The sequence below is a fragment of the Vicia villosa genome, linkage group LG1 (genome assembly GCF_029867415.1).
Source record: "Vicia villosa cultivar HV-30 ecotype Madison, WI linkage group LG1, Vvil1.0, whole genome shotgun sequence".
NCBI classification, from domain to species: domain Eukaryota; kingdom Viridiplantae; phylum Streptophyta; class Magnoliopsida; order Fabales; family Fabaceae; genus Vicia; species Vicia villosa.
In genome coordinates, this window is record NC_081180.1 from 69278200 (window position 1) to 69288311 (window position 10112).

General features: G+C 33.7%; 1 pseudogene; it reads left to right on the top strand.

Annotated features, from left to right (window-relative positions):
- Positions 1 to 1014: 1014 nt before the first annotated feature.
- LOC131640912 (pentatricopeptide repeat-containing protein At1g15480, mitochondrial-like) lies at positions 1015 to 6483 on the top strand (annotated as a pseudogene).
- Positions 6484 to 10112: the final 3629 nt, after the last annotated feature.

The following is a 10112-nucleotide window of genomic DNA, read 5'->3' on the forward strand; positions in this document are numbered from 1 at the left end:
ATTAACAAATTAAATATTGTCATTATAATTATATAATTAAAAATGTATGTTTCGAGATTCTAAAATGAAATAGTAAAAAGATTTACGATAAAAAATTTTAATTTAATTTTAATTGTTAAATATTATTGTTTAAACAAATAATTTGATTCTTATTTATTTACTTAACTAAATATATTTTGAATTTCAAATAATTTATTTAGAGATAAAATAAGATATTCAAATATTTTAAATAATATATAATTGATAATGATAATTGCATTATGAAGAGGAAGGTAATTTATAAGTTGTTTCACCTTTCATATGATGGAGATGGGGAGATACATAGATTTAAAAAGAAAGTAGGGAGTTATAATTTTTCACTAATGAGTTGTTATAAGGGTTTATTGATTTATTTTAATGAATTAATTAAATTTATTTTGATTAATTATTTAATTATTAATAGAAAAATAGTGGTAGAGGTGGTTGGTATAAAAAAATAAAAACTAATTAATAGAAAATTGATTTAATAACTTCACAAATTAAACTTAAAGAGCCAATTTTAGAAAAATATAAAATTTTTACTATTTCACATCATCATACTTTAAATTATTAATTCCACAAAGTTATTACCCCTACACCTCTCCAAATCTTTTTACTAATCAATTAATAATTAAATTTTGAAAAATTAAACATGACAAAAAAATTAGCAAATAATAATAAATTAAGAAATGAAGAAACTAAGAATAAAAAAACAAATTATAAGAGTATTATAAGGCTAAACAATGTCATTTTTTCTACTTTTCTAAATTCAGGTTACCATTAGAAAATATTAATTTTTAAAACTATATTTCTTTCGGACATTTACTTTGCTTTCTAAAGTTGAAATATTCAAAGTTTTTAGATAGTGAGATTTTTGTGGTTTATTTACTTTACGTTACGAGTATGAAAATGAATTTAGAAAACAAAGTAAATGTCGGGATTCTCCTTTCTCTCTCACCACTGAGTAATTTTTTACGAATACACATAAGGCAAATTGCCAACCTTATTCGCCTTTAAAAAATCTCACTATCTAAAAACTTTGAATATTTCAACTTTATTCGTTCGAGATTCTCCTTCCTCTCTCTCTCTACTGGTTCGAATCTGTTATCGTGTTTGATGCATATGATTTTTTGATTGCAGGTTGTACAATGCCTCATAGAACCAGACCCATGACTGCACTCTTGTTGTTCACTTCACTAAATGCAGTTTTGTGTGCAACCATTACACCTGTCTATGATTTCGTTTGCTTTCTTCCTTACTGGGAAAGAAGGGTAACTCTCTCTTCCCCAATTATTCTCCAGCTTTCAATTCTTCAATACAATACTAGGGTTTCCAATTCATACTATTTATTTCCCAATCAATTCAAATTGGAAAATGGGAAAACCTTCGGTAATTTACTATGAGCCATTTTATGTAACTGGTTTGTTAATTTCACTTGTTTTTCACCTAATCTAATTTACAGAGAGAAAGGCGTCGTCTGGAACGCGAAGCTTCTAACCATCAAAGGATCTAGAAGATGATAAAAAATGAACAATATATTCATGATGTGTGAAGTAGTGATTGAAGAAATATAGAGCTTATGCTGTGAGATTTTTTTTTTTAAAGTGTTGTATGAGTCAGAACTCAGAATAGCTATATCATGATGAATGAAGTAAACGTTGTAATAGAAGAAATGTAGAGCTTTTTAATTGTCTTTTTTTTTCCTTGAATAATGTAAAAGTTTTCTCTTGCACTATGGATTGATGATCAGATATGATTTGTTGGACCAACTTATAGGCATTTTATTCATGTCTAATCAAATAATCTATCTTAAAATATTTGGATAGACTTCTTTACTTGTTTGTATGTTGAATTTACGTGAATCTAGAGATGTCTGTTGCTTTAGGGTTTAAGGATTCAACTTTTCAACGTCACTCATTTCCCCTCTCCTCTAACCATGTGGGCTCTTCGTCGAACTTCGATTCACCTCAATTTAAGGTAAACTCATTCTTCCATCATCACTATTTCCATATCTTCATGGATTACTTGTTACAATTGCTACTGCATCATTTTTCTTTACTTTTATTTATCATTCATAACCAGTTTCAGTACTTTTATTTTTATTTTTTAGCATCCATATGAATTATTTACATTGTACCACTGTAGCGAACTACTATTTGACTATTATGATCAATGCTTGCTTAATCTCAGTGAACCGCACCGTGTGCCTAATTTTATGAATTTGGGTGCTAGTTGCTGATCTTTTTGTTGCAGAAAAGGGGTTTTTACTAATTGTTTATTGTGCATTGTTTGTAGATACCAAGTACTTAATAATAATGCAGGACCTGAACACGCGCGTGGAGAAGCTGTGACTGAGGATGAGGTTTTTGGAGGAGGTGGTTGGGTTTTCTTACGGGGAAGAATTAATGCGCGTGCTAGATTGCTGACGATATTGGGATACAATGTGGAGAACAATGTGGGGCCGAAATTTGTGTATTTGGTGAAAGAGATGGAGATGAAGAGGGATTTGGAGGAGTTGAAGAAGTTTACTCAGAATTTTGGGTTTATTTTAGAGAAGAGGATTGTTCCAAGGTATTTTGCATTTGAAGGAAAGAGGTGTTAGGATTCCATTGAATAGAATGTTGATGTGGGGTGATGAAAAATTCTATGCCTAGTGGAAGTGATGTGAATTAGCATCATCACTCTAATTATCAAAAGAAAGTTACAGCCTAGAATTTTGACAATAGTAGATAATTTGTTTTTCATTACTAACATTCTTTTTGTTTACAATGCAATGCTTCTATTTCTTTACTTTAAGGACAAAATGTAGATTACAAGAGTCATACATATGATAAATCTCTCTAGTTCCCTTAAAGTGGATAAATAATACTGCTTGAATATATTCTCTTGAAAAGGGTAAATGACACAGCTTCCAAAGCTAAGAGAAACATCTTATTACACATGATAGAATTACACCATATATATAACTTTCAGATCCCCACAAGAATTATCAATGGTATGCATATTTGTAGTCAACTCTGACGAAACTTGGACCACATTGTGATTACTCCTGGTCTCATCTCCTCAAATCGGTATCTGCAGGATAATACAAATGAAAAAAATAGTAAGAGTCAAGTAAACATTTCACTTGAAATTCAGTTGACTGAGCTGGATGCCGATGGAGATAGCGTTGAGTCCGAAACAGATCTGTTGGATGGTGATGAGGATGGCGGGAAACCACAAGATGAGCTGGAGTTGTCGGATACCGAGAGTGATCCAGCTGAGAAAAAAACAAAGTGCAAAGAGTTGATCTGAACTATTCAAGGCTTTTGTAAACGTTTCGAGTTTATCCGTTGATTCTGCTCTGAACAAATGGGTTGCAAAAGGTAAAGAATTAAGCAGGAAAGAGATCTCGCTGGCCTTGGTTAATCTTCGGAAGCGTAAAATGTATGGAAAGGCTTTTCAGGTAAATGAATCAAACTTATATTTGTTTCCAATTTATACAATTTAACATTCAAACTATTTATGTTAAGATAGTAAACTTAGCGTCAAAGAGACGAGTATGTTGCAATAGATGAGTAATAGGTTTAGAAATACAATTGTTAGAGAAGAATTATGTTTGTTTCCGTTATAGAATAGATGGTAGAGAAGAGTCTCATCTTACATAGTTTGAATATGTGTTGTTGAGAATGCATGTATATGAATCGTAAAGGACAGTTAGTTGACCACAGAATATTTCAATTGTTAGAGGTAGAGAGAAACTAGGTCATCATTGTGTGAGTTTTTGAAGTATGGTCTTTAATTTTAAACTTAATATGTTGTATATATATCAGAAGTCGATAGCTCTCTATTCCGAGAGAGCGGTGCGGCGCGGAGGTTGGTCGCGAAAGGAGAATAGCGGCACAGTTCAGCGTCTATAGCAACATAGTTAGTAAAGTGAGAAAATCAACCTCTGATATTTCTACTATCCATGATTTGTTATGATTGTGCATATAATATCAACCATCAATATATTCATCAACAATTGATAATATATTACCCACTTTACTGTTTCAAGTAAGCAACTCACTCCAGAGGGGCCAAATCCTCACTTCCAAAGCTTGCTCCTCCAAACCTGCTACTTGTTCTTCAAACCCCATTCATGCATGAACTACATCAGTCAAATCAGTGTTGTCAATGGCTGATGGCGATCCATGGCGGAGAGCAAAAATCCCGCCATACCGGACGCTTTATGGCGTTGTTATCGCGGAAAAACCCGCAATATCGGCCGATATTCACCATAGTAGCGAGCCCAAAAACCGCCATGTATATCTGCCATACCGGCCCCGGCGCCGCTATTTGATAACATAGTCAAATGGTCTTGAAGGTTGCTACAGGTGTGAGTCAAGAACCACACTCGTGGACTCGTGGCTGTGTGATTTGCCGAGTTCATTGTTTTCGATGCCGTAGTTGCCCTCAACACTTGTATTGCACCATCACAAGAGTATTCTCGCACCTCTGCAAACTAGTTGCGCTTCCCATGTGAGCAAGCTCCATATCAACTTCTTTGGTGCTTCCCATAATTCAGAGTCTCAGTCTGCACGCAAACCAAAGCAACCAATCTGTCATGCCAGGGAACTGCTCTACGTTGAGAATCTTAGTACCCCTTTACTCAAACAAGAACAACATCTTAGTGTAATATGATGCACTGAGAGACCATGATTTGAACCATTAGGGTACCTTTGAAAATTGAAAAGAGATGATTTTTTCAAAATGTGCTTGAGTGATCAATACGCAACTGAATGTATTAATTTATGCACAAAGATTACTAATATAATTAATGTCAAGTGCATTTTACAATAGAGTAATTAAAGTATTCTTATTTCCTAACATGCATTGGACCTATTCTACTTGCTTGCTGTACAAAGAGTCTAGACTTGTTGCTAATGTGACTCTGTTTCCAACACTCACCCAAGCTGGAGAATAGCTATTTCCTATTCCAAGCTTGCATAATACTCTTTCAAAATATGGACTACAATCCTTTGGTAAGAATGTCTGCAAGTTGTCCTTTTGGAGGTACATACCAGTACAAATGAAACCACAAATGAGCTATTCATCGATAAAATGTCGGTCCATCCCAGAATACGCGCTATGCTGAATTGCTTATTGCTGGCTTATTCTCACACCAGAGTTTTATAGGTCCATTCCATCCCACTTATTCGTTTATAGAGTAATTGTATATAAGTGTGGTTTACTTCCCGTATGTATTAGTAACTGTATTGCTGTATGGTTAGACTAAAAACAGCTTACATTCTGTTATTAGAGTTAGCTTCTGATGTGATCAACAATTGAATTTGTTAGAATACATCGCCTATGATGCTTTCAGAGGCCTCCATGCACCATACAAAATATTAACCTGTGTTTTGATTGTGTGGCCATTGCAGGTTGGCTTTAAGCACACGTTTGTTTACCACTTGAGCCCAATCTCTTGTGTCAGATTTAAGCACATGTTTGTTTCTGTTATTATTTTCTTGGATCAATACCCAACAGAAACAATGAAGGCGGAAGGTGTTGAACTAGACCATCAAACACAGTCAACCTTGGCTAGGCATTATGCCTCAGCCGGGCTTAAAGAGAAAACTGAAGCTGCATTGAAGGGGATTGAAGGTGAAAACTTGAACCAGAATTTGTTGGTATGCCCTACTTTACCCCGTCTTTATGCAATTTTGGTAAGGGCTGATGGAGTCGAGAGAATTCGGAAGCTTTGTGAGTCAAAGCTTCGGGTTGAGGATTGCTTTGCTGGAGTTGAAGTTTGGGAAAGTTGAAGATAATTGAAGAAGCAGAAGCAGTTTTTGAAATGGTGTCAAATAAATGGAAACTTAGCTCCATGAATTGCTCAGTACTCCTGAAAATTTATACAAGGCATAAGATGCTAATCAAGGGTAAGGATCTTATTAAACAAATGGGATAGTGGGTGCATAATAGGTCCATTAACCCAGGATGCACTTGTGTCACTTTATGTTCAAGCAGGGGAAGTCGAAAAGGCAGTTTCTGTTTTGCAGAAGGCACTGCAGCAGAATAATATGAGGCCATTATTTACCACTTATATGACAGTCATGGAGCAGTATGCAAAGAGGGGTGACCTCCACAACGCAGACAAGATTTTCTATCGATTGAGTCAAGCTGGTTATGTTTCTAGAATAACTCCTTTCCATTCTCTAGCACAGGCTTATAAAAACGCCAAACCTCCGGCACATGGGATCAGGGAGAGGATGAAAGCTGTTAACATATTTCTCAGCAGAGCTTTATCTGACCAATTGGATCAAGTTGATCCATTTAGGAGAACTCTGGTTTCCGATTTGCTTGATTGAGGAAACTAGCAGATTCTGTCTTGTTCTTCTACTTTTCAAATGCAACTGTTAGTTTGATGCTAAGATTGGACTTCCCAAATTTGAATATTTTGTGGTGTTTGTTGACAGTAGATATTTTCTCCATTTCTAAGAAAAATGATGACCTTTGTTATTTGATTTTGGGTGTGTAGTCTCTCCATTGTAGAGATGTATGCTTTTATACTCAAACTATGTTACTAGAGTTTTTCATTGGAAATTATATGTATGTAAGATGGTGAAGATTATCTGAAGCATCTCACAATATATCTAAAAAGTGACATTATTTTAGAAGGGGAAAATACACTGTTATTTTTTTCTTCTATTTCTAAGTTTTTTTTATGAAGATTTTTCAACCAAAAAAAATTGATGATTGAGAGTTCAACCATTAACGCATTTGCTTCTGCTAACTTGATGGTACTGCTTAAAATATGAAATATATTTATTGGAGGATAATCATGCCAAGTATATCATCACTCTTTGTTGTTTACTATCTTATAATCCTAATATGATGCATGGTAGTTTAGTTTTTCCATTGTCTTTTACTGGGAATTAGTTTTCACGTGGATGTTATGAAATGAATTTTCTGAGATACATCTTTAGGTCTAAAGTATAAACTCTAGATATAGAGTTTAATTTTTATTTACCAAAAAATGGCGGTTGGAAGAGTAACTCTAAGCGTCGGTTTGGTGTGCATTGTGAATTTGTGATGGTCATAGTTGGTTTAAGTTTGATGTTGCAAGAATTATTGTGTTCTTTTTTATCTGCAAATACTTATGATAGCATTAGTTAGCAGTGAAGTCGTTATACCTCAGCTGGCTGGTGCGTTTGTCTATTACTTTATCGTATAAAATGTTAAAGAGTTAAATCCTCATATATTTTATCCAAATGTTAAAGAGTTAAATCCTCATATATTTTATCCAAATCCTATTTGTCTTGAAAAAGAATGTTGTTTATTTTCATCCAAATGCACCAAATTGTTGTTATCCAAATGGTCTCTTCTTTATTTTCCGCTGTCTTCCTTCTTTAATGATGCCGAATAGTTTACTGTCCATTCCATAATTTATAAATATGTATATACTCTTTCAATAGATATTAAAAATATTATTAGGAAAATATAGTTATTAGAAATAATAATGATGACTACTATAATAGAGTGTAAATATTGGTCATATGATATTCTCTATTTATGTCTTATTGTCCTATGTTGTAGTAGCATATAGGCTAATGCATCTAGTGTAATCTTCTTTGTAGTCATTCCGAGTTTAGTTGAAAACATAATTACAAAATAAGTAAAAGTCATACACATTGCTCCATTGTCCTATATTGTAGTAGCATATAGGATAATGCACATAATGCTTTAATTGAGATGTATAAAATCATTTAAATATCGCGCTAACATTCATTTGCACTTGTCTCTAATATTGAAAATGTGATTGGAAATACTTTATGAAGTGTCATGATGACTAAAGCCAAAAACAAGCAAGGCTAGACCAAAAGTCTTCCTTGTTCATATTGAACCAAGCAACACCAAGCAAGTTCTTGCTAATCCTGAATGACATGCAACTACAAAGTTAGAATATGACTCACTATTGAAGAATGACACTTAGACACTACCCACACTTCCACATAATAGGAAACCTATAAGGTTCAAGTGAATGTTTAAAGTAAAGGAAAGTTCTAATGCTAATGTAAACAAATACAAGGCAAGACTAGTAGTAAAGGGTTTACAACAATAAGGGTTTGATTTCCATGAAACATGGTCAAACCAGCAACCATTCGAATAATTTTATCTTTGGCAATTACTTACAAATGGGAGGTTCATCAGGTAGACATAAATAATGTTTTTCTCAATGAAGATTTTCAAGAAGAGGTCTACATGCAATAATCTCCTAGCTTTGTTGATTCAAATACTACACTAGTATGCAAATTGAAAAGGGCCATCTATGATTTACAATAGGCATCAAGTGCCAGGTATGAAAAGTGGCATCAAGCCCTCATTCAGTTTGGCTTTGTCTCAAGAAAATGTGATTGCCACTCTTTGTTTATAATCATAAACGAGTCACATTATATGCTCTTGTATATGTAGATGAAATTCTCCTGGCAGGTACAACTCCTACATTTCTTCATGAACTTATCACCAAGATGCATGACAAGTTTACACTAAGGAAACTTGGAATTCCAAAATATTTTCTTGGGATTGAAGTTTAATATTAATCAAATGATTCAATGTCACTCAAGCAATCCAAATACATCAAGGATCTTTTACAAAAGGTTAACATGACAGGTGCAAATGAAGTCCCCACTCTAATGTCCAGTCACTACAAGCTGAGTAAACACGGGACAAACGTGCTATCGAATCCAGCTATGTATAGATCATTCGTATGTGCTTTTCAATATGTGACTCTCACCCGACCTGATATGTCATTTTGTATGAGCAAAGCATGCCATTTCATGTCAGCACCTCTAGAATCTCATTGGAGCTTGATGAAATGAATACTTAGGTATCTTAGTGGTATAATCACACCTGGATTATTGTTGTCACCTACTCCCGATCCGAATCAATTGTCATTACAAGTGTCTAATGATCCCAACTGGGCTAGTGATCAAGACAATAGAAGATCTACGTCAGACTCGTGCATACACTTTGGTCCAAATCTTGGTGCTTGGAGCTCAAAGAAGTAGTTGTTAATATCACGCTTAAGTACGGAGGCCGAATATCAAGCTGTAACACATACAACACCATAACTTATGTGGATTGATCACTAATTATAGAGCTACACATCAATTACTTCACACATACATTGCTCTATGAAAATCTGAGCGCAATATTACTTTCATACAATCCTATACTGCACGCACGTACCAAACACATTGAACTCGATATCAGTTTGTTCGCGAGCAAATTGTTATACGGAAACTAAACATACAGCATGTTCTAAGACATGCTCAAATTGAGAATATGTTATCTAAACCTGTACCTACAACTTTGTTTTATGATTTTCGAACCAAACTCAATGTTATGCTCTCCCACTCTTCATGAGTGTGACAAAGAATATTAGAGATATATTTAAGAAGTGAAAATTTAGTTAGTTATGAGATCTAGTTAACTAGAGAAAGTTGTTAGAGTTAGTTAAACATCGTAACTAACCATCACAACTATACATGTGGAAGCTAACTAATACATACAATTAGAGTTGTCAAAATGGGCTAGTCCATATGGACCGGTCCGCCAGGCCCGAAAAATCGTAGGGCTTGGGCCTTAAAATTAGAGCCCATATTTTTCAGGGCTTTTTAGCCCAACCCTAAAAAGCCCGCTACCCATTAGGGCTAGCTCATATGAACCGTGGGTAGCCCATCATGCCCGCATAATTATAAATTTTAAAAAAATATATTAATATTTATATTATCTTACTCCAAAATAGCATATTGATTTTTCCCACTTCACTAAATTTTATCTCTATTTTATTCAATCTTTCTCTTTTAAATATTATATATTAATATAATCAACATTTTTTCATCATATTATATTATTTTTTCTCTTATAATAAATATTCAAGTATTATTTGATACAATTTAGACATATATTGTATTTAAAAACACATTATAGTATTTATAAGAGATAATATAGTACTTAAAAATGTATTATGTTTAAAATAACATAATTTTTAATTTTATTTATAATAAATATTATGGAGTTTTTATTTTAATTTTTTAAAATAAAAAAGCCCATTTAGGGGCGGGTAGCCT